The 24,507-nt window shown below is 38.6% G+C and overlaps 1 non-coding gene across 1 annotated transcript; it reads right to left on the bottom strand.

Moving 5' to 3' along the window:
• Positions 1-2,926: 2,926 nt before the first annotated feature.
• LOC141634756 (small nucleolar RNA R71) lies at positions 2,927-3,033 on the bottom strand. The gene has a single exon (XR_012539480.1). It is a non-coding gene; the product is annotated as a small nucleolar RNA R71 (small nucleolar RNA).
• Between the last annotated feature and the right edge of the window lie 21,474 nt (positions 3,034-24,507).

Genomic DNA, 24,507 nt, shown 5'->3' with positions numbered 1-24,507 from the left:
TCATCTATGAACACCACCACAAACCGATCCAAAAACTGACTGAAAATCCGGTTTAACAAATCCATAAACACTGCTGGTGCATTAGATAACCCAAACGGTATCACCACGTACTCATAGTGACCATACCTCGATATAAAAGCTGTCTTTGGTATGTCCTCATCCCGAATCCTCACCTGATGGTAACCTGATCTCAAATCAATCTTAGAAAAGACTCCTGCCCCGCTCTGCTGGTCAAATAGATCATCTATCCTTGGCAAAGGATACTTGTTCTTCACTGTAACCCTGTTCAGCTCTCTATAGTCGATGCACAACCTCAAACTCCCATCCTTCTTCTTCTTCACAAACAGAACTGGTGCTCCCTACGGCAACACTAGGTCTAATGTGTCCTTTATCAATCAAATCATCCAGCTATTTCTTCAGCTCCTCTAACACCTTAGGACCCACGCGGTACAGGACCTTAGAGATTGGTCCCGTCCCTGGTTTCTGATGTGATCAATATTTAAGCATATTTAGTCCCCGAATTAGCCTCATTCCTATGCTTTTTAGTGCATAATTGGGTCATTTACTATCTTTAGTCCTTTGTTTTGCATATTCTTTGAGGTTTTGTTTCCTTCGTAGGAGAGGAGTGCAAACCTTGCATTTTCATGGCAAAATAGAGCTAAATTGATCGAATCTAATGACCAAGTATCAAAGAGAAGACAAGACTAGAAGGCCTTTGTACATAATGTAGTAGATGGGCAATGATGAAAAAATCCTTGCATCCCCGACAAAATCCCGGAGGATTGTTGAAAGCAGAAAAGAAGAAATGGAAGCTGAGTAAAGATCCGCTCGTCTCACCCCTCGGGACGCCCGTTCAGAAGCTCCCCAAGACGCTCGTCCAAGCTGCCAGGCCGCTCGTCCAGAAGCTCCCCAATCCGCCCGTCCCGACCCTTGGACACTCGGATTGTCCTCAAGAGAAACACTCCTCCTTCTTTCTTCATTCGAGATGCGCCTATTTTTGAAAGACTAGCTAAAAGGAGACCCACATCTTTTCTTGAGAGGAGCGATTCCTCAAGGACTTAATCGTCATTTAAGCCCTTAGTAACCCTAATTTGTGCACCTAATCACCACTATAAATACCCCATTAGTCTAATTAGATTATCATGTTCTTCTTATCAATCTTTAGTGTAGTTTATATTATTCTAATCTCTCTTTAATCTTGTAATCAACTTCTAATCAAGTATTAATACAAATCTCATTTCCTTAATTTCTCTATTGTTCATCTTTTATTTTGGGTAATTGAAGATTATTTGGGTTTATTGGGAGAATGACAACCTTTCATCAATCATCAAGCACTTCTATTATTCTTTGCATTATTATTTTGGAATCATCATTAGGTATAATTCTCTTAATCCCTTTTTAATTATTGTTAATCATCTTCATTTATTCATCATGTTTTGCTTTGTTAATATGATTGACAACCTTGTTAACATGTTAAACTTGATAATGGGTGAGTAGTTTCCTTAACTAGGGTTAATGGGAAATTAGGGGAAACCAACATGGGGGATGATTCATGCTTAATTTAATATGTTTTCATAATTTATTTGCTTGCTTGTTGTGATCTCAACTTATGCACATGTTATGTTTGATGAAATGCGAGCCTATGAATCCTTGCATTTTTTACCCATCACTTACCTTTTCAATGAGACTTGTAAGACATAAACCAACTCGAGTCTCATTAGACCATGCATATAGTTGAGTAGGGAGGATTAAGTCGACTTGTAGGTGTTGTACAATCTAATCGATTCGGCTCCGGAACCCAAACCTTCCTAGGATTGTAAGATATAAACCAACTCGATCCTATCACAACAATAATTGATTGCTTATAATTTGAGAATATGTTTGTATGATCAATTCCCATGAATCCCCTATGAACCCATGACACCCTAGTGCTTTTAATCAATTGTTTAAATCTCATTTTATTCATCTTGCTTGTTTAGGTTTTTGTTATTTAGTTTAGTGATCTTCTTATCTCAACCCAAATTGTGACACCCCTAGACACCACTACCTGCAATCGAAAATCCTACATCAATACCCGTCCCTTGGGATCCGACCTTTACTTACCTCTTTACTAGTAGTAAAGTTGTTTTTGAAGTTATAAATATTGTTTTGGTCTAGGTGCTCCTAATGACAAGTAACCGAAATCTAAGCTAAGAAAGCGATCGACCAAAAATGGCGCCGTTGCCGGGGACAGTGTTAACTTGATTTGATTTTCTTTGATTGTTATTAGTTGTGTCTTTCTTTGCCTCGGGGAAGTAAAACTCCTCAAGGTTTGTTCTAATTGTTTTCGAGTTATTTGATATTTTGCATGTCTAGAAGATCACAAGGTAACTTATTACCCATTGATCAGGGAATTGAAAGGACTTTGACAACCAATAGAAGACTTGCTAGAAATACTTTGAGAGTTATTGGTGAGGTTGTAGATATTCAACCAAATACTATTGAGTTCATCAACCCTTTTGCAAGAGAAGGTGAGGAGAACCCAACACAAAATCAATCACACAACCACCCCACAATGCCTAAGTTTTCATCACATTCCGTACCAACCGAGGAGAACCTACCCAATGGTACTCCTACACCCCAACACTTAACCGAAAATTTCATTGCAAAATCCGCATTTATCCAATTAGGCGAACGAAGCCAATTTGGGGGGATGCCTAGTGAAGACCCTCATTCCCACATGGAGACTTTTTGTGACTATTGTGATGCGATTTCACAAACCGGAGTGACTCAAGACCAAATTCGATGGGTCTTATTTCCTTTTTCTCTAATTGGTACCGCGAAACAATGGTTGAAGAGCCTTGATAAGGCTACTCTTGGAATTGACTCTTGGAAGAAGTTGGCTCTAGCTTTCTACAAAAAATTATACCCTCCGGAAAAGACTAACATGCTAAGAGCTCAAATTACGGGTTTTAAGCAAAGGGACGAAGAATCTTTGTATGAAGCTTGAGAGCGATTCAAAGAAATTTTTCGCTCATGTCCTCATCATGGACTTAGCGAGTGGTTCTTGGTACAACAATTTTGGAATGGTCTTTATGAAGACTCAAGAAACATTCTCAATATGGGATCAAATGGTATGTTCACCGAAGTTGACGGTAATCAAACTTGGAACAAGATTGAGGAAATGGCGGTCCATAATTCACAATATAGTAGACCTCGCAAGGCTACTAGAGGAGGAAAGCACGAAGTGGACTCTATTACTCAATTGGGTGCTCAACTTAGTGCTCATATTGATACCATTAACTTGAAGTTTGAAAAAGCTATGGCTAAACTTGAAGAAGCCTCAAAATCACCAAAACATTATGTTAATGCCATGGTGGCATCTTCATCAATCCCAAGTGGGATATGTGAGAATTGTGGAACTTTGGGACATGACCAAAGTGAATGTAGGGGAACAAATGAGCAAGTGAATGCTTTTCAAGCATACAAAAGTGGTACCCCTTATTCCAACAATTACAATGAAAACACCAAATTCCACCCAAATCTCTCATACAAAAGCAAAAATGTTCAAAACCCTCAATCAACATACACCCCACCTCCCATGAGAAACCAAAATCAAAGACCCTTTTTCAACCAAAACCAAGGTTATCAAAATCAAACTCCATACAATCAACAAAATGACCAAGGTTTTGATGTTCAAAAAGCGGTCCTCCAAATGCAAAAGAATCAGCAAGAATTTTTCAATCAAATGCAAAAAGATAGCCAAGCAAAAGACATCGCCATCAACAACATCCTAGCCCACACAAATATGTTGGAAACTCAAATGACCCAACTAGCATCTTCAACCTCTCAAAGACAAAAGGGGCAATTACCACCTCAAAGTAATCCCCCAAGACATGAAACGGTTAGTGCCATTCACTTGAGGAGTGGTACGAGATATGAAGGACCAAAGAAGCAAGTTGAGGATGAAGTTGTGGAAGCTAGTGACAAGGAAAGAGTTGTGCAAAACTCTAGGGAAGAAGAACCCATCAATCAAGAAGTTTCAAAGAAAAGTGAAGAAAAGGCCAAAGAGAAGGAGCCCATTGTTATTAGACTTCCATTCCCGAGTCGTCAAGCTAAGCCTCAGTTTGATGACCAACTTGGAAAATTCATGGAAATTGTAAAGAATTTGGAAGTCTCGATTCCCTTCACGGAATTGATCAATCACGTTCCGGCCTATGCGAAGTACATGAAGGACATCCTTACGAAGAAGAAATCAATCCGGAAGCTTGAGACTATTGCCTTCACTAAGGTGAGTAGCACCATCCTTCAAGGGAGTTCACCTCCAAAACTCAAGGATCCGGGAAGTTTCTCCATTCCATGCACTATTGGTGACACTACAATCAACAAAGCATTATGTGACCTTAGGGCAAGTGTTAGTGTCATGCCATATTCGGTTAGCAAGAGGCTAGGAATGGGATTACTCAAATGTACCAACATCACCCTTCAAATGGCGGATAGATCAACAAAGACACCTTTAGGGGTATGGGAAGATGTTCCCGTGAGAATTGGAAAATTCTTCATCCCGGTGGATTTCGTTATTGTTAACATGGAAGAAGACTCCAACATTCCTATTATCTTAGGAAGACCTTTCTTGCACACCGCGAAAGCGGTGATCAATGTGAAGCATGAAGAGCCCACCCTTGAAGTGGGAGATTAAAACATCACTTTCAATCTTGATAAGACCATGAGAGCTCCCCGATTGCATGAGCCATGTTTTATGGTTGATCACTATAGCCGGAAGGATGATAGGAAGAAGTTGGAATTTTAATGGAAAAAGAAAGTGGATGATGCTCCATCAAAAGAGAAAGGAAATAGCAACAATGAGGGCTTGAAAAGCTCACCCATGACAAGTGAAGAAGATGGCCTCATTGCCAAGACAAGAAAGAAGGAGAGTTGTCTCCATCAACTCAAGAAATGTTTAATGATCAAGTAGACGAAGTTTGCGGTCTTTGGGATGATGAGTTTGAAGAGGTATTCAATCCCTACATTGGTAATGCTATGAACCAAGACCATCATGGAGAACAACAAGTGCAAAAATCTATTGAGGACCTTTATCATGATAATGAGCAAGCTTTCGATTACTTCTTCAAGGTGTTGAGTAACATCAACAACACCTTGAACATGCCCCCTTGACATCTCACATTGGATGAGAGTTTGGTGGAGTCCTCCCTAAACCACCATTTGTAAATATTCTAACTCACTAACTTGCATTTCAATTATTAAATTGCATTTTTTGTCATTTTTGGATTTATATTTTTGTGCTTTGATCAAGATATTCATCATTTTGAGAAAAGTGAGGGAGGGACTTATGATTTTATTGATGTGTAGTGCTTTACCTTAGTGTGGGGATAGTAATTGCCTAGTATATTCATGCCTTTATAGTGCCCCTACAATGAAGAACACGAGAATTGAAGAACAAAAATGACACGGGTTACGAAGTACCCACGGATGGACCTGAATCCGTGTGGTCAAGGAAGAATCTGAGCGGCCAAATGGACAATCCGCTCGTCCTGAAGAACCCGAGCATCCAAAATCACCAGACGCTCATCTGGTAGAGCTGCAGAATACAAAAATCTGGTCTGACAAAGAATCCGAGCGTCTCAGCTGAGAATCCGCTCGTCTCATTCTGGACGGTCGTCCTTCACAAAAAACGCTCGTCTTTTTGCTGCAAAAATCCTGGGATTTTCTCTGTAAAGGAATCCGAGCGTCTACCAAGAAAGACGCTTGTCCCTCCACAAAGAATCCGCTCGTCTTTGCAAAAAGACGCTCGTCCTGTGGCGTCTTTTTCTGAGCCAAACACTGAAGAATCAAAGCGTCCCGACACCTGGTCCGCTCGTCCTCAACTGCATTTTCAAAAATAACGGGTGTTCTAAAACCCTTTTTCTCCCATTCATTCTCATTTCTTCAACATATAAACACTACCCACTACTCAAAAACCCCAAAACCCTCATCCTCTCCATCAACAAAATCAAATTCCTTAACCAAACTCAACCAAATCAAATCCAAACTTCCTCACAAAAAAAATTAATCACTCCTTTTGCAACAACAAGTAATTCAAACACCAAAATCTTCAACTTTTGAGTTGATTTTTAGGATACAAAGTAACTTTCTTTCATCCTAAATCGATTTGGGTATCACTAAAAATTGAAGATTTCAATCTTTCATTGGTGTAATCAAGCAAATGAGAATGGTAAGAACTAAAGGAGGCAACAAGGCACCCCAAAAGAAGACACATTCTAAAAGGCAACTAGCTCTTCAAGCAAAACAATTGTCAAAGGCATTGGTAGTCCATGAGGGAAGGTTGGAGGTTCAACAACAAGATCCCCCTATGGAAGCTACAACATCAACAACTCCGGTCATTGAACAATTATCCAATTATCCGGAGGTAACTTTCACTTCCGACTCTCATAGGGAGAAATTCATTCTCTTTGCTAAGAAAACCATCATGCCTACTAAGTTTTTTTGTGAAGATGCATTGTCAAAATTGGGTGTTCTTGAACAAACCAAAACCTTCTTTGAGTCTATGTGATTGGGTAAATTGTTTACAATGAAATATTTGACATACCCCTCCCTCACCTTGGAATTTTTAAGTTCCTTGAAAGTCACAAGGGTGGAAACTCGAACCAACATCAAGTTTCGTCTTAAAAATGTTGATAGACGCATAACTTATGGAGAATTGGGTAAGATATTAGGCCTTAGTGATAACCCGAAATATACAAAGACTCCTATCAAGTATGACCCCGCTCCTCTTTGGATGGAAATTTCCGGAAAGAAATTCATACGCTTTCATGATTGTCGTGCTCTCTTAGTCCACCATCCGGGCATTAGAGTATGGCATAAGGTCATTGGGAATACTTTGATAGCTAGAAATGGCACAAATCATCTTACCAAACTTGATTGTATTCTTCTTGAGTCGGCCTTGAACATTGGAAGGGAATTTACCAAGCCATACAATGCTTTAAGACTTTTGGTTGAACGATGGCTTAATTTCGACTGTGGAAAAGAAGGCACCGCCTTTATTGTCAATGGAGGACTAGTTACCCATTTGGCTAAGCATTTTAACCGGGATTTCAACAAAAACATCACCTATGTGCCGGTTAAAGGAGGCCATCTTGTTGATATGGACACCATGATTCACAAGTTCAAGTGGGTCAAGCACGACACTCTTGACAACAAATATGGGTGGTTAACAAATGAAGCTAGATCCTTCACCTTGCTTTCCAAAATTTGCCAATTGAATGTTCACCGACCGAACTACCTTCTCCCACTCTCCGAAGAGACCGAGTATATCATTAAACAACAAAGGGGCGAAATTGTCGAGCCCTCCTCCTCCATTATCACCCCACCTTACCCATTTGAATACCACGAGTTCAAACCCAAGGATGTCGAAGTGGGAAATGATTACTTGACACTACTCATGAGGGAAATTCACAAGCAAGCTTACAATGATAGAGTGGATGCTTACAAGGCCCAATATCCGCCCCTCCTACATCTAGCTAGGCAAGGACTTCTTGATCCATCTTGTCCTTTGCCTAGTTGGGCGGATAGGGAAGTATTCTTTTCTAGCATTCCTAGTGGTGGTAGACCGGGTGGAGAGGAGATGGTTGTTGAAGAGGGTGGTGACCAAGAAGGAGGAGAAGAAGAAGAAGAGGTTCGAGAAGAAGAAGTCCAAGAGCAGGAAGAGGAAAGTGAAGAAGAACAAGCAAGTGAAAGTGAGAGTGGACATGATTCCACATCTATGGAGGAAGATGATGATGATGATGATACGATGGGTGAGGATTAGCAAACTTTGGAGGCTCCTACATTCTTACACCTTGGCTTTATTTTATTTTATCTTGATCATTTTGTGGAGTCCTAGCAACATTGGAGGACTAACACCTTGGCTTCATTAAGGTGTTCATTATTATTGTTCCCGACTTGTAAAATCCAAAATGACAATCTTTAGTTTCATGCATTGTATTCCATGTGCATAAACTCCCCCGAAATTCATGACATTAGAAATAATGTCTATTTTGGTTTGGGGAAGTCTATGCATATGCATTGGGAGCTAATTTAAATTATGCTCTCCATCATAACAAAAACACATGCATCATGTAGTGTAGCTTAGTATAGTTTGCATTTAGTTTAGAAATCATGCATTTTCATTGCATAATTTTCTATCGTATTGGTCATTGAGGACAATGCCCATACTAGTGTGGGGATGGGAAATTCTAACTTGACTTTTATTCAAAATCCAAAAAAAATCAAAAATTTCGAAAAATTCAAAAAAATTAAAAAATTGAAAATCCAAAAACAAGTTCATTTCCTTTGTAGTATAATTTTGTATATATTGTTTTGTATATATTGTATTTGTTCATCCTTGTTCACATTGATTGACTACGCCACATCCGAGACATGAGGATATTGAAGACCGCATGGTATGATCTTTCCAATCTCCTTTTTCCTCTTTATGTTAATGACTATGTGGCTTTATTTTGATTGATGCGGTATAAACAATGTGAATTTAGGACTTGTATTTAGATTATTTGGCATATTAGTTGGTAGAAGCATATGCATTAGGATGTATATATGTTAGTTGCATCATGGCATGTAGTTGCATTTAGGAAAAATTTTGTGAAACCGTCTATTTGGCAAGCTTGACAAGTGTATATAGGCCCTAGTAGATGCTTTTTCTTCTTAAGACTTTGCTTGTTAGAATACTTGTAAAACACCCTAGGACGTGTCATGCTAGTATCCTTTGACCCATGGATTAAGGCTTAGTCAAGAGTACCTTGTGGTGTGATAACTCCTTGGCTACCGTTTATTCCAAGGTGACCCTTGAAACCATGCAATCATCATTCATCCATGTTCTACCATACATTTTGTCATCAAAGGGAATGGGCACAAAAATTATTCAAATTTGAGTTCAAGAAATGAAATGAAAAGCTAAAAAGTTTGCAAAATACATCAAAAGAAAAGAGGAGCAAAAATAGACTCCTATGCTTCAAATATAAGGCACCCTCGTTACTAATTGGGGTGACTTTGATAATGTTCAAAAGAAAATGCAAAAGTTGAAAGTTGTCAACTATTGAAAAGCCAAACATCAAAAGAAATAGCAAAAAGAAAGTGTTCTCAAATGTTAATGCCATGGAGGGAAAAACAACAACAAAAGCAAACTCCCACATGAAACTCAAATACTATTGATCCTTTTATCCATCGTATCCATTTTTATGCATGGTAGAGAGAGGACGACCCTTCTTCTTGTCTAGGCAAGAAGGGGAATTCCGCGATCCTCCAGTGTTTCTAACACCATAGGAAGTCTACTCTTGACAAAAGCATTTAACGCTTGAGGACAAAGGTACCCTAGCTTAACACAACTTGGATGTGATTTATTGGTATCCTTCTAGGCTTAGTAGTTTGAAGAAACCTTATCTATGAAGGAGTGTGTACCCTTGAATTGCTTCCCCTTTAGATAATTTCCGCCACTTAGATGAGGAAAGTGGCTATTCTTTTTGTAGATGCATCCATTACTTGATTTTGTGTGCTTTAATGATTGGATGTGTCGCCATTTTAGCAACACCCACCTTGCCTTGCAAGAAGGCATCCTACCTCATGGTTGTCTTGTTGTGAGTTGAAGGGGCGGAGTGAGACCCGCTAATTATCTCATATCGGATATATTGGTAGGATAGTTTAAATAAGGGTCCTAGCTTTGTCACCTCTTTACTCAGGACGAGCAAAGGTTCGGTTTGGGGATATTTGATGTGATTAATATTTGAGCATATTTAGTCCCCGAATTAGCCTCGTTCCTATGCTTTTTAGTGCATAATTGGGTCATTTACTATCTTTAGTCCTTTGTTTTGCATATTCTTTGAGGTTTTGTTTCCTTGGTAGGAGAGGAGTGCAAACCTTGCATTTTCATGGCAAAATAGAGCTAAATTGATCGAATCTAATGACCAAGCATCAAAGAGAAGACAAGACTAGAAGGCCTTTGTACATAATGTAGTAGATGGGCAATGATGAAAAAATCCTTGCATCCCCGACAAAATCCCGGAGGATTGTTGAAAGCAGAAAAGAAGAAATGGAAGCTGAGTTAAGATCTGCTCGTCTCATCCCTCGGGACGCCCGTTCAGAAGCTCCCCAAGACGCTCGTCCAAGCTGCTAGGCCGCTCGTCCAGAAGCTCCCCAATCCGCCCGTCCCGACCCTTGGACGCTTGGATTGTCCTCAAGAGAAACACGCCCCCTTCTTTCTTCATTCGAGATGCGCATATTTTTGAAAGACTAGCTAAAAGGAGACCCACATCTTTTCTTGAGAGGAGCGATTCCTCAAGGACTTAATCCTCATTTAAGCCCTTAGTAACTCTAATTTGTGCACCTAATCCCCAATATAAATACCCCATTAGTCTAATTAGATTATCATGTTCTTCTTATCAATCTTTAGTGTAGTTTATATTATTCTAATCTCTCTTTAATCTTGTAATCAACTTCTAATCAAGTATTAATACAAATCTCATTTCCTTAATTTCTCTATTGGTCATCTTTTATTTTGGGTAATTGAAGATTATTTGGGTTTATTGGGAGATTGACAACCTTCCGTCAATCATCAAGTACTTCTATTATTATTTGCATTATTATTTTGGAATCATCATTAGGTATAATTCTCTTAATCCCTTTTTAATTATTGTTAATTATCTTCATTTATTCATCATGTTTTGCTTTGTTAATATGATTGACAACCTTGTTAACATGTTAAACTTGATAATGAGTGAGTAGTTTCCTTAACTAGGGTTAATGGGGAATTAGGGGAAACCAACATGGGGGATGATTCATGCTTAATTTAATATGTTTTCATAATTTATTTGCTTGCTTGTTGTGATCTCAACTTATGCACATGTTATGTTTGATGAAATGCGAGCCTATGAATCCTTGCATTTTTTACCCATCACTTACCTTTTCAATGAGACTTGTAAGACATAAACCAACTCGAGTCTCATCAGACCATGCATATAGTTGAGTAGGGAGGATTAAGTCGACTTGTAGGTGTTGTACAATCTAATCGAATCGGCTCCGGGACCCAAACCTTCCTAGGATTGTAAGATATAAACCAACTCGATCCTATCACAACAATAATTGCTTGCTTATAATTTGAGAATATGTTTGTATAATCAATTCCCATGAATCCCCTATGAACCCATGACACCCTAGTGCTTTTAATCAATTGTTTACATCTCATTTTAGTCATCTTTCTTGTTTACTTTTATTGTTATTTAGTTTAGTGATCTTCTTATCTCAACCCAAATTGTGACACCCCATGACACCACTACTTGCAATCGAAAATCCTACATCAATACCTGTCCCTTGGGATCCGACCTTTACTTACCTCTTTACTAGTAGTAGAGTTGTTTGTGAAGTTATAAATATTGTTTTGGTCTAGGTGCTCCTAACGACAAGTAACCGAAATCTAAGCTTAGAAAGCGATCGACCAGTTTCAGCTCCACACTGAAATCTATTTCCCTCTTTGGTGGCACAACTGGTATCTCCTCCGGAAAAATAAACTGGAAACTCTCCCACCACTAGTATCTGATCAGCTGTCAAACTCACCTTACTATGGTCTCTCACATGGCATAGAATCAAAGGATACCCCTTCCCCAGATAAGACTTCAATGTCACCGCTGCAATCACTTTGACTTTGGGTTTGACAACAAACCCACGATAAGACACACTAACTCCCTTAGGACCTCTCAAAGAGACTCTCTTTTGGTGACAATCTATTCTAGCATTGTACTTACCCAGCCAATCCATACCAACTATCATCTCAAAACCATCCATAGGAAATGCTAACAAATCCACTGGAAGGTCAACCTGCCCAACTATCATAGATACACCCTTATACAATCTCCCACAAGATACAGACTCACCCAACGGTATAAAAACCTCATCTTTTACAGACTCAAACTCTCTTAAACCCAAAAGCTTAGCATGACTCAACGATACAAAAGAGTGTGACGTCCCCAAATCAAACAAAACAAAGGTAAAAACACCATTAACAAGAAAATTACCCATGATCACGTGAGCATCATCCTCAGCAGCTTTCTTGTCCATCATGAATAACTTGCCACTGGTCTTTTGTCCATCTCCCTTGACGGTACTAGCACTAGTAGATGGCTTGGCGGCCGACCCCTGGTTGTTGTTAGCTGCAGGTTTCTGATAAGAATTACCGCCATTGCGGCTAGATCCATCATTTTTGTTACTCTGACCATCTTGATTGTTCCATGACCCAGCCGGTCTGTTGTTAGCATAATTCTGAGACGGACCCTAAGAGAAACTCCCTTGTGATGGCCTCTGAAAACCCCTTCCTACAGCACTATTACACTCATGTCTCTTGTGGCCCATACCACCACAGTTGTAATAAGAGATACCCCAGCTGCTACTACCACCACGACGACCACGCCCATAGGAAGCTCCACTACTAAACCCTGATCCCGATGAGTAAGCCCTCATTTGGTTATGGTTACCCCTCTTGTAACTAGACTGACCACCACCCTCACTCTCAGCCTTCCTCTTCGTGGGATCTCTCTCCCTGTTCTCCTTGGCCATTTCGACCAATGTCTCAGCTCTCCCCGCTCTCTTATACTCCTCCTTAACATCTGTAAGAACCCCAATCAGTAACTTCTCCATTATCTTGTAGGTCAAGCCCTTCTCAAATCTCAACGCTAAGTTCTCCTGGTTCAACCCCATATCCTCTGCATACCTAGACTTCTCATTAAACTTATGATAGTACTCAGCCACAGTCATATCCAGAGTCATTTTGAAATCGTCAAACTCCTCCCTCAGCTTACTACGAACATGCTCAGGCACAAACTCTCGGCGCATAGCTCTCTTAAACTCGCTCCACGGTATAGCTGACTTCCCCTGCCTCACATACAAGTCCAGAGCACTCTCCCTTACCTTACCCCACCACTCTCCCGCAACATCTCTCAAGTAGAACGCACTTTATTCCACTTTAAAGTCCTCAAAATAGTGAACCACATTCAAGATGTTTTCCATCTCCCTATGACAATTGTCGAGCAAAATTGGCGCTCCGGTACCCAGGTATTCCTTTGGGTTGAAACTGGCTATGGTAGTACTCATCTTAGCGAAGTCTACCCCAGCCTCTTTCTCCTTCCCAAACTTCTTTAAGGCCTCAGTAAGCGCCTCTTGATTCTCAAGCATCTTGGCAACTTCATCCACACTCATCAACTCAGCCCTAGCATACAAAGCGGATCTCTTTGGCGGCATCTTTGAACTATATAAAAAAAGAGGTAAACGTAAGCACACATCCCACGACTAAACACGTATATAACCTGTGCAGACCCCACTCGACCGAGCAACTCATCCCACTCGATCGAGTTGAGGTCACTCGATCGAGTTGCCCACTTACTCGATCGAGTACCTCAACTCCAGAACCTGACCAGAAAGCATCACATAACCCACTCGATCGAGCCCCACTCCTACTCGATGGAGTAGCCCTCACTCGATCGAGTACCCGGCTTACTCGATCGAGTGCCCCAAAACAGCAGCGATTGTTCAAAAATGTCAAATACCCCACTCGATCGAGTCCAGCCCACTCGATCGAGCCCAACCTACTCGATCGAGTATTCCTCACTCGATCGAGTCATGCTGACTCGTTAGCTATCCGCATGCTCAACTTAACTACTTTTCACAACAATTATAAATCAACATCATGAAATTTCTAGTAAACCACGTTATAAATCAACATCATAAACAACAACACAACAACACAACAACACAACAACACAACAACACAACAACACAACAACACAACAACACAACATCATATCCACATGTTTCTAGTAAACCACGTTATAAATCAACATCATGCAATTTCGTTATTCACATAAACATATAATCATACGAACTACTCACCTTTCGCCACCACATTCTCCATTCTGCACATTCACTTATCCACCAATTCATACAACACATCATTCAATACATGTATGCAATTTAACTTAAATGAACACATAGCGATCCCATGACACCCCATAGTGACCGGTTCAAAGTTGTAGGGCGAGTTCGCGACTTTAGGACGTCTCCCAAGCCTTTGCATTAGCTCCTAAAAACTCCTACCCGGGTTCATTTTATTTTAACTCCCTAGATTCATTGGCTTCATTAGTTACAGGTTCCAAAATCGTCGCTCTGATATCACTTTGTAACACCCCCATACACCAAGGTGCCTTACCAAGACCACCTAATGCATGGAAATGCTACCATCTCGGTTACCCGAGTCAATGTATATCAAATAGACCATAAAGAAACATAATTAAGTAAATGATTTTAAGTTACTACAAATACGAAACCAAACTGTAAAGTAAATACAAATGTTCCCAAAACCAAACCAACTAAAAATAAAACTAAGTTCAAGACACAACGGAAGACTCTAGTGACATGTGATGACTCCATCCCAGCTGTCTCTCGCGCAAGCCATCTAATACCTGCTCTATAACTGCTCACCATCCCCGAATGGATTACCATAGTTTTCAAAACATTTAAAACGGGGTCAGTTACTGATTATATAAAGCAAGATACACAATATACAAACAACACACAACTCCCAACTCCATTATATCTCCACACACCTAACTACACACTAAAGTGTGTAGTCCTGCCAGAATACCCATCGCAACAGATATTCCACGCCACCAGTGGGGGACCGCAGCCGTACCCACCAAATTCCCGCTCATCTATTCTGAGCGATAACCCATGTTCCTTAATGTGCACATCCCCTCCAGTGGCGGGTTCCACAGAGGGGGAATCAAGGGCGTGAAGCCACTCCCGCAAGTGACTCCACTCAGCCGAGGACAAGTCTTGTGGACCACAGACAAACACAACACAACCAATTATACAACAACAACACCAATACAATCCAATACATTAAAGATCAATAATAAACGCAACCATCACCAACAACTATGTAACCAATAACCGAGTAGGGAAACCCTACCTAGAATAAGCAAATCACCAGATCGTCACAAAGTAGCTATTCAATATTGCTCCTCTACGAAACCACCTCCTATAAACACATAATCATATCATCACTATCTAATACAGATCATACTCCCAAAATCCCCCAAAATACCCAATTAGGGTTTTAAACAAAATCAACGAAAAGGCATAAAAACTATACAAGGATCTTACCCACGACACGACGAACTCAACGGCATAAAGAACACGACGATCCGACACCCTTAGCCTTTGGGATTTGATAGCAACGCGAAGAAACGAAGTAACGTAACTTGTTTTCTCTCTTGCAAGGTTTTAGAAAAGATAAAAGTGACAAAGGAACTGACGAAAAGCTTTAAATATCAATCACACGTTGCTAACAAAACCCGGCTAAAACAACCCGCAGAACTGACTTACTCGATCGAGTAAGTCACTTACTCGATCGAGTGACCTGTTGGAGCTTGTGTCCTCCACAAATTAGTGTGATAATATTTATAAATCTCTTCTAGGTTCACAAGGGTAGACTTCGTATTTTATCAGTTGATTAATGATTACCTAATAACGGTTGGCTTGCTAGAAAGTTTGACGTTATTATCATACAGATGGCGGTGATCAACTGGTCCCTAAAAGTCACACCTAAAAGATGTGTTTGAGAGATGTGATTATGGAAATGTAATCACATTGATGCCTTATATGACTAAACAGTTAGTCAACGTGTTGATGAGACGATTATTTAATGCCGATTAAATAATATTAGCTGAGACGAATTAACTGTCAATTCGTAAATTAAATATAATATATTATATTTAATTAATGTATATAATGTTAGCTTGGACGAATTAATATGTTAATTCGTAATTAAATGTAATCGGTTATATTTAATTAGCTAATTATAAATATGCGATATTTATAGTTAAAGTATATTTTATACGAGATTGTTATAATAAATGTTGTCAGGCCGGATTTAATAAATCGACTATAATCATTTATGTATGGACTTATTAAAACGGGACAACATATATGATAATGAATAAAATGTACACATAATATACATTTTGATAACTACCCAAAAATAAGAAGATATTTTCTCCTTATTTTTGGTTAGTAGTTTTGACCGAAAAAAAAGAAAAAAAAGATCTCCTACTCCTTTTCACGGTTTAAAGGAGAGTAGGTTAGATCATTTTTATTGTTTTCTTTTTAACCTAATTTTGCCTCTCATAAAAACACACAAAAAAACCCTAAAAATTTTACAGAAAATTGGGGATCGATTCTAGCAAAGAACAAAGGCATATCTCATATCATCTTGGGTGCAACTGATAGGAGAATATCATTGCGATATTGTTCATAGGCCATATTAGCAAGGACCGAAGGTTATTTCTTAATTCTCTACTTTTTTGTTTATGTAATTTATTTTATGACTCGTATTCATCATAATAAATTCGTTATAATCCTTAAATTTAAGAGAAGTATACCGATATTTCCCACAAGTGGTGTCAGAGCCAAGGCCATGATTTTATTTTGATGATTTTCATAGATTGAATTTAAACAAAAGGATTTCGAAAGAAAAAAAAAATTTCGGCTGAAAAATTTTGTTTTGCCGAGAAGGTTTTTTTTCCAGCCGGTTTTTGTTCTTGTTTTTGATGATTTTTTTTGCATTTGATTTGTTCATATTGTTGTTTTAATCAGTTAAGATGATAATATGATAATTTGTAGATTTTTTGATTTAATGATGATTAAACTAAAATGTAAATGGAATCGGGTTTGATGATGTTAAATTTGTTTTAGCTATATAGTTTTTGGCATATATGATTAATCATGTTTCATTAATTCATATGCAAATCTTGTTCTAATAGCAACTATAAACGAATTTGTTCCTCAATACGTTTTTTTTAGGGTTTGCCGAGAGAATAAAGAAAAAAAAGGGTTTCTGTTTTTTTTGTTTGTTTTTTTCCTGAAATGCCGAGAAAGAAAAAAAAAGGGGTTTTTTTCTGTTTTTTTTTTTGCCGAATAGCCGAAATAAAAAAATAAGGGCTGTTTTGTGTTTTTTTATTCCAGCCGAGAGCAAAGAAAGAAAAAAAACTGTTTTTTTTTTGTTTTTCCTGTTTTTGCCGAGACCCAAATAAAAAAAAAAGGGGGATTGATTATACATTAAATTGAAAAAGTATGATTAATTGTTGTGAAGAAGTTCACAAATTTTAGATACCTAATTATTTTAAAGCAGTTTAAAATATTGATGGATTAATTCATATTATAGGTAAATATGAATTAAGATTGAAATTAATGTGATTAATTGAGGAATTGTCACTTAGTTTGATCATTTAAATAGGTGGTTTGGGAAATTAATCTACATAATTAAAAAATTATGTCTTGCATGTTGAGTTTATTTAGTTGATGCACTTTTTATTAGTTGAATGAATCGTTGAATGGATTTATTTACGTATTTTTGCAATCGGTTGTAATTTGTAATACCTAGTGTGGCCTTAGTCAAATTATGTTTTCGTAATGATGGAAACATAATTTTCAATGTAATTTGAGATCTCGTATCTCCGTTTGATTTTCTTTATTTATTACGGTTTTGAAATTAGAATGTAAATAGGTTTATTATGTAATTTTAAATTGTAATTTTTGAAAAGACTAAAGATGGAGATTGAAGCTCACTCCCGCTATATGGATCAAGATGGAACATCAAGACAAGCTTCTTGGGTTCTAGGATGGATTTCAAAGTTGTATTTATGTTCATTTTGATAGATAGGCCACACTAGGACCTTTTATTGTTTTTACGTTTTCGTTCCTATTGTTTTTCATTCACATGCTAGTTAGTGCATCATTTTCCGCCTAAAACCAAACCACCTACTAAAATGCATGAAAATTGACTCATATAGATTGTATGTTAGTTTTCATAGACATACAGATGTCACTCAGTTTAAGCCATCACCTTAGTTTATTCATTCACGCATGCTAGATATTAGTTCACTTAAAATGAATTAAAAATAAAGTTGATGGGATCTTCCTCTAAAACGGAAATTGAGACTAGTCTTTATAAGGGCAAACAACTATGAATCCCTTCTTCGTCGGTAGGCATAATATGACCCCTTCTACGTTGGTTAAGTAGTTTGTGTTGACTTAGTTTATCTCAACATTATAGTCCGAAGAGTTTCTCGTGATTATGATGGACTAAAGATAGAATTTACAGAAATTTATCGACCAAGAATTCTAACAGTAGAATTAGCCAAAAGGTTGGCTTATCAATTTACAGATAATTGAGTCTTGGGATCATTTATATAATTCTTGAGGGAGGTCAATTGTATAAATGCTTGAGTCTACGCTTATAAAAGTTTTGCATTAAGACTTAAAATCATAACGATACATATGCTTATTATTTTTATTCTTCTTTTCGCAGTGTAGAATACGTTTATTTTGATAATACTGTTACAACAAATGGCTGGAAATAACGAAATCCCAATGCCGAGTGCCACGCTTGGACGCGAGTCCTGGTTTAAAGTTTTTATGGACAACATGAATCAGTTCACACGATCGAAGAATGATGGGTCCAACTGCGGGTGGGAGGCAAAGACTACGGAATCTTTGCCATTCGACGGTAAGCTCAAGTACTTAACTGAGCAAATACCGGTAAACCCAGGCCTCAATGCAGGAGTTAACGAGTCACTTGCTTATAGTGATTTCGTCATGGAAGCGGGTGCGATAAAGAACGTACTCATCTTTGCAATGGAAACCAATTTGCAGAGACGCTTCATTGCCCAAGGTGCAAACAAGATTTTCACCACGCTCACTAACGAGTTCTCAAAAGCACCGAGAATCGTTACTTTGAGCATACCTGTCGCTTCTTTGATGCGAAACTCCAAAAGGACCAACCGGTTAGCCCACACATTCTTAACATGATTGAGAATGTCGAGAAATTGGAGGCACTTGATTGCAAAATCAGTGAGAGCATTGTCATTGACCGAAAGCTTCATTCTCTTCATGATGGTTTTGCCCTTTCAGGGCGAATTACTACATGAATGACTTGAAGAAAAGTCCTCATGAGCTACACTCACTTCTCGTACAGACCGAGAAGGATATGAAATTGAGTGGGAGCATGAAGCAGGATGTTCTCACGATTTCCAACAAGAGTAAAGGTAAGGGCAAAGCTCCAGGCGACCTAACTGTAGGTAAGCCAAAGTTTAAAAAGCCAGGAAACGGTAAGAGTGGGCCTGGTGAGACTAGTGGCTCACAGGGCAAGGCAAAGAGCAAGGGCGGTGACATTGAGTGCCACCATTTTCACAAGACTGGACATTTGAGGAGGAACTGTCCCGTGAGGACATAAAAGTAGGTCGCGTCGTTCCTGTTGGTATGTCATCTTATATTCATATGATTGAGATTAACCATGCAAGTTTTGAAACTTGGGTACTTGATACTGGTTGTGGTTCTCATCCGTGTAATCATTTGCAGGGCCTAAGAAACATCACACCTCTCGGAAAGGGTGATGTGGACCTCCGAGTCGGGAATGGAGCTAGAGTTGCTGCAGTCTCGAAGGGAACATATGTAATCCAACTCCCTAATGGTTTTGAGTTATTTTTAAATAACTGTTACTATGTACCCAGTTTGTCTAAGAACATTATTTCTGTTTCCGGACTTGATAAGGACGGTTTTTCATTTTAGTAAAGGATAATAGCTGTATTTTTTCTTTCAATGAAATGATTTATGGCAAAGCTGTTTCCATGAATGGAATTTATATCTTAGATCAAACCACGGAAATATTACACGTTAATAATAAGAAGTTAAAGGTTGGTGACAAAGATCAAACCTATCTATGGCATTGTCGAATGGGACACATAAATGAAAAACGCGTGAAGAAACTCGTCGATAATGGGACCATTTCCGCATTCGATTTTTCTACATATGGCACGTGTGAATCATGTCTCATTGGCAAAATGACTCGAATTTCCTTCAAAGGTGTTGGAATGTGCGCTAGTGACCTATTAGGACTCATACATACTGATGTTTGTGGACCTATGTCAAATACCGCTATAGATGGCTATAGATATTTTATCACTTTCACGGACGATTTGAGTAGATACGGATATGTCTACTTAATGAAGCATAAAAGTGAGTCCTTTTAGAAATTCAAGGAATACCAGAACAAGGTTGAGAACCAACTAGGTAGAAAGGTTAAAGCACTCCGTTCAGATCGGGGTGGCGAATATCTTTCAAATGAGTTTGATCAACACCTTAAAGACCGTGGAATCGTTTTTTAGTTAACTCCACCTGGAACACCTCAATTGAATGGTGTGTCTGAACGGAGAAATCAAACGTTACTTGATATGGTTCGATCCATGATGTGTCACACGGTAGTACCTAATTCATTATGGGGTTTTGCTCTTTTGTCAGCTGCTCTTATACTTAACCGAAGTCCGACTAAAGCTATCGACAAGACTCCATATAAAATGTGGAAGGGAACGGTCCCTAACTTGTCCTTTATTCGGGTTTGGGGCTGCGAGGCTTATGTCAAGTGGAGACACGAGGATAAGCTCGGCCCGCGATCGGTCAATACATACTTTATAGGTTATCCAAAAGGAATGTTTGGTCATTACTTCTATTCGCCCACCGAACATCGAGTTTTTGTTGCGGCTAGTGCGACGTTCTTAGAGAAAGAATTTCTCGAGAACAAGACAAGTAATAGAACCTTCGAGCTGTCGGAGATTCCAGAACCAACAACCGAGGAACAGATGGAAGAAGTTGTTCCTCCAACTGATGACACGGTTAATATTTCTGAGGAACCTAGGAGGTCGGGTAGAGTCTCTAATCCTCTGGACAGATACAATGGTATGGTCGAGGAAAATGACGTTTTACTCCTAGAGTGTAATGAACCCGCTACCTATAAAGGTGCTATGGCCTGTTCCGACTCAAAGCTATGGCTCAGAGCAATGCAATCCGAGATGGACTCCATGTATGAGAATGACGTATGGGATCTTGTTGATTTACCTAATAAGGTAAAACCTCTACATTGCAAATGGCTTTACAAAATAAAGCATTCTGTAGACGCGCAACCAGATACCTATAAGGCACGACTAGTGGCAAAAGGTTTCACTCAAGTGCACGGATTGCATTATGATGAAATTTTTGCACCTGTAGTCATGCTACGTTCCATTCGGATAATCTTAGCGATTGCCGCATTTCATGACTATGAAATTTGGCAAATGGATGTGAAAACCGCCTTCTTAAACGGTTATTTGGAGGAAGAGTTATACATGGTGCAACCCGAAGGTTTCATAGATCCTGAACATCCTAAGAAAGTATGCAAGCTTAAGCGTTCCATTTATGGACTTAAGCAAGCTTCTCGGAGTTGGAATCATCGTTTTGACCAGGTGATAAAAGAGTATGGTTTCACTCGATCGGTCGAGGAACCATGATTATATATCAAGTCGAGTGGGAGCAAGATTGTTTTTTTGATATTGTATGTCGATGACATACGCTTGATTGGGAATGACATTCCTCTCTTATCTTCGGTTAAAGGATGGTTGAAGAACCATTTCCAGATGAAATATCTGGGTGAGGCACAATGCATATTGGGAATCCGTATCTACCAAGATAGATCACGACGAACGTTATCACTTAGTCAGGAGTCTTATTTGGATAAGATTATTGAGAGGTTCAGTATGACCAACTCCAAGAAGGGGAACCTTCCTATGACGTCTGGGATGCAGTTGAGCAAGTCTCAGTCACCCACGACGCCTGAAGGAATTGAGCGCATGAGTCATGTTCCTTATGCATCTGCAATAGGATCAATCATGTATGCCATGATATACACACGTCCAGACGTGGCATATGCATTAAGTATGACGAGTCGGTACCAAAAGAATCTAGGTGAAACACACTAGATAGCTGTTAAAAATATCCTCAAGTACCTACGGAGGACTAAGGATAGGGTATTGACTTATGGAGGAGATACTAAGCTATGCGCAATCGATTCTGTGAGATGCTAGCTTCCAAACGGATCGAGATGATTCAAAATCTCAGTCCGGGTTCGTCTTCACTCTTAATGGTGCTGCGGTCAGCTGGAAGAGTTATAAACAGAGTGTTGTAGCAGATTCTACCACTGAATCCGAATACTATACCGCTTCGGAAGCAGCTAAGGAAGCTATATGGATGCGTCAATTCTTACAAGGACTTACGATAGTTCCTAGTTCGAATGACCCTATCACCATCTATTGTGACAATAGAGGTGCCATCTTCCAGGCTAAGGAGCCTAAGTCTAGCAACAAATCTAGACATGTACATCGGAAAGCTCACCTGATCCGTGATTACGTGGAGCAAGAAGAGATACTGATTGACAAGATAGCTTCGGATGATAACATCGCGGACCCTCTCACTAAACCGTTGAATTTTGATAAGCATGAAGGGCACGTTATTTCCATAGGAATTAAACGTGTTCCTGGGTTGTAGTAGTTGATTATGGATTTGATACATTATCTTTTTCATATACCATTTACAACTTCATCGTTTTTATAATATTTTGTTTTTCATGTGGATTGTACCGACAACATTGAACGCCACAAAGTGAACTGAATTACATTATATTTATTTTGGTCCGTAATCGCCTACATGAGCTGATAACTCTTTCTATTATATTGTGCAGTCGATTGATGGTGGGTTCAACGAGCCATAAGTCAAACGGTTGACTGATCGATCACAGATGCGAGATTATAACGATACCTCGCAGGACAATTTTTGTGACAACATAATGGAGTCTTAAATGTTTAAAAACATTCGGTGACAGGTCGTGGATTGGACGTCCATTGTGTTCCTAGAGTCGATTCTTTTGACTATCGAATGTCTCTTGATATTAAGGCAGTTTTTGGGTGACTTTGGTTTCTTTCTCATGGTCTGTCGTAACTGGAGACTAAGTAGATTATTTCTAGGTAATTTCATACTGTGCTTACATCTGCAGGATTCGAGTTGAGGAAAATATCCAACCTTATCAAGTTTAGTTATTTCTCAGGGCCACTCGAGGAATTGTAACTGAAATACATGGCCATGCTCGAATGATGATTCGTTTATCAGTTAAGTTACTCTCTAGTCGGGAAAACCACTCTTGATATTGATCACTTGTAAAATATGACCTTTGTAAATACGGATGTTGCAAATTGTTTTACATTGAGTGGGAGAAATTTTAGGATATGAAAATCGGTTATCGCACATACACTTGGGAGGACAAGTGGGAGTTTGTTGGAGCTTGTGTCCTCCACAAATTAGTGTGATAACAATTATAAATCTCTTATAGGTTCACAAGGGTATACTTCGTATTTTATCAGTTGATTAACGATTACCTAATAACGGTTGGCTTGCTAGAAAGTTTGACGTTATTATCATACAGATGGCGGTGATCAACTGGTCCTAAAAGTCACACCTAAAGGATGTGTTTGAGAGATGTGATTATGGAAATGTAATCACATTGATGCCTTATATGACTAAACAGTTAGTCAACGTGTTGATGAGACGATTAATTAATGCCGATTAAATAATATTAGCTGAGACGAATTAACTGTCAATTCGTAAATTAAATATAATATGTTATATTTAATTAATGTATATAATGTTAGCTTGGACGAATTAATATGTTAATTCGTAATTAAATGTAATCGGTTATATTTAATTAGCTAATTATAAATATGCGATATTTATAGTTAAAGTATATTTTATACGAGATTGTTATAATAAATGTTGTCAGGCCGGATTTAATAAATCGACTATAATCGGTTATGTATGGACTTATTAAAATGGGACAACATATATATGATAATGAATAAAATGTACACATAATATACATTTTGATAACTACCCAAAAATAAGAAGATATTTTCTCCTTATTTTTGGTTAGTAGTTTTGACCGAAAAAAAAAGAAAAAAAAAGATCTCCTACTCTTTTTCACGGTTTAAAGGAGAGTAGGTTAGATAATTTTTATTGTTTTCTTTTTAACCTAATTTTGCCTCTCATCAAAACACACAAAAAAAAACCCTAAAAATTTTACAGAAAATTGGGGATCGATTCTAGCAAAGAACAAAGGCATATCTCATATCATCTTGGGTGCAACTGATAGGAGAATATCATTGCGATATTGTTCATAGGCCATATTAGCTAGGACCGAAGGTTATTTCTTAATTCTCTACTTTTTTTGTTTATGTAATTTATTTTATGACTCGTATTCATCATAATAAATTCGTTATAATCCTTAAATTTAAGGGAAGTATACCGATATTTCCCACATGACCCTTACTCGATCGAGTGCCACACTTACTCGATCGAGTACCCATCAACAGAATACTGTTTCGGAATCCAAACTCACTTACTCGATAGAGTAAGCCCCACTCGATAGAGTACCCAAAAGCATAGAAAATCGTAGTATTACAGTTTGCTCATTTAATTTGCTTTCAGCTTGTTTGTAACTTGTAATTAGATCGGGTCATGATTGAGTTGGTATTAGCTGTGATATACATATTTCTGTTAATT

Source organism: Silene latifolia, chromosome Y (assembly GCF_048544455.1).
Source record: "Silene latifolia isolate original U9 population chromosome Y, ASM4854445v1, whole genome shotgun sequence".
Classification (NCBI taxonomy): Eukaryota; Viridiplantae; Streptophyta; class Magnoliopsida; order Caryophyllales; family Caryophyllaceae; genus Silene; species Silene latifolia.
The sequence above is the reverse complement of the archived record's forward strand: the minus strand, read 5'-3'. Positions and strand labels throughout refer to the sequence as shown.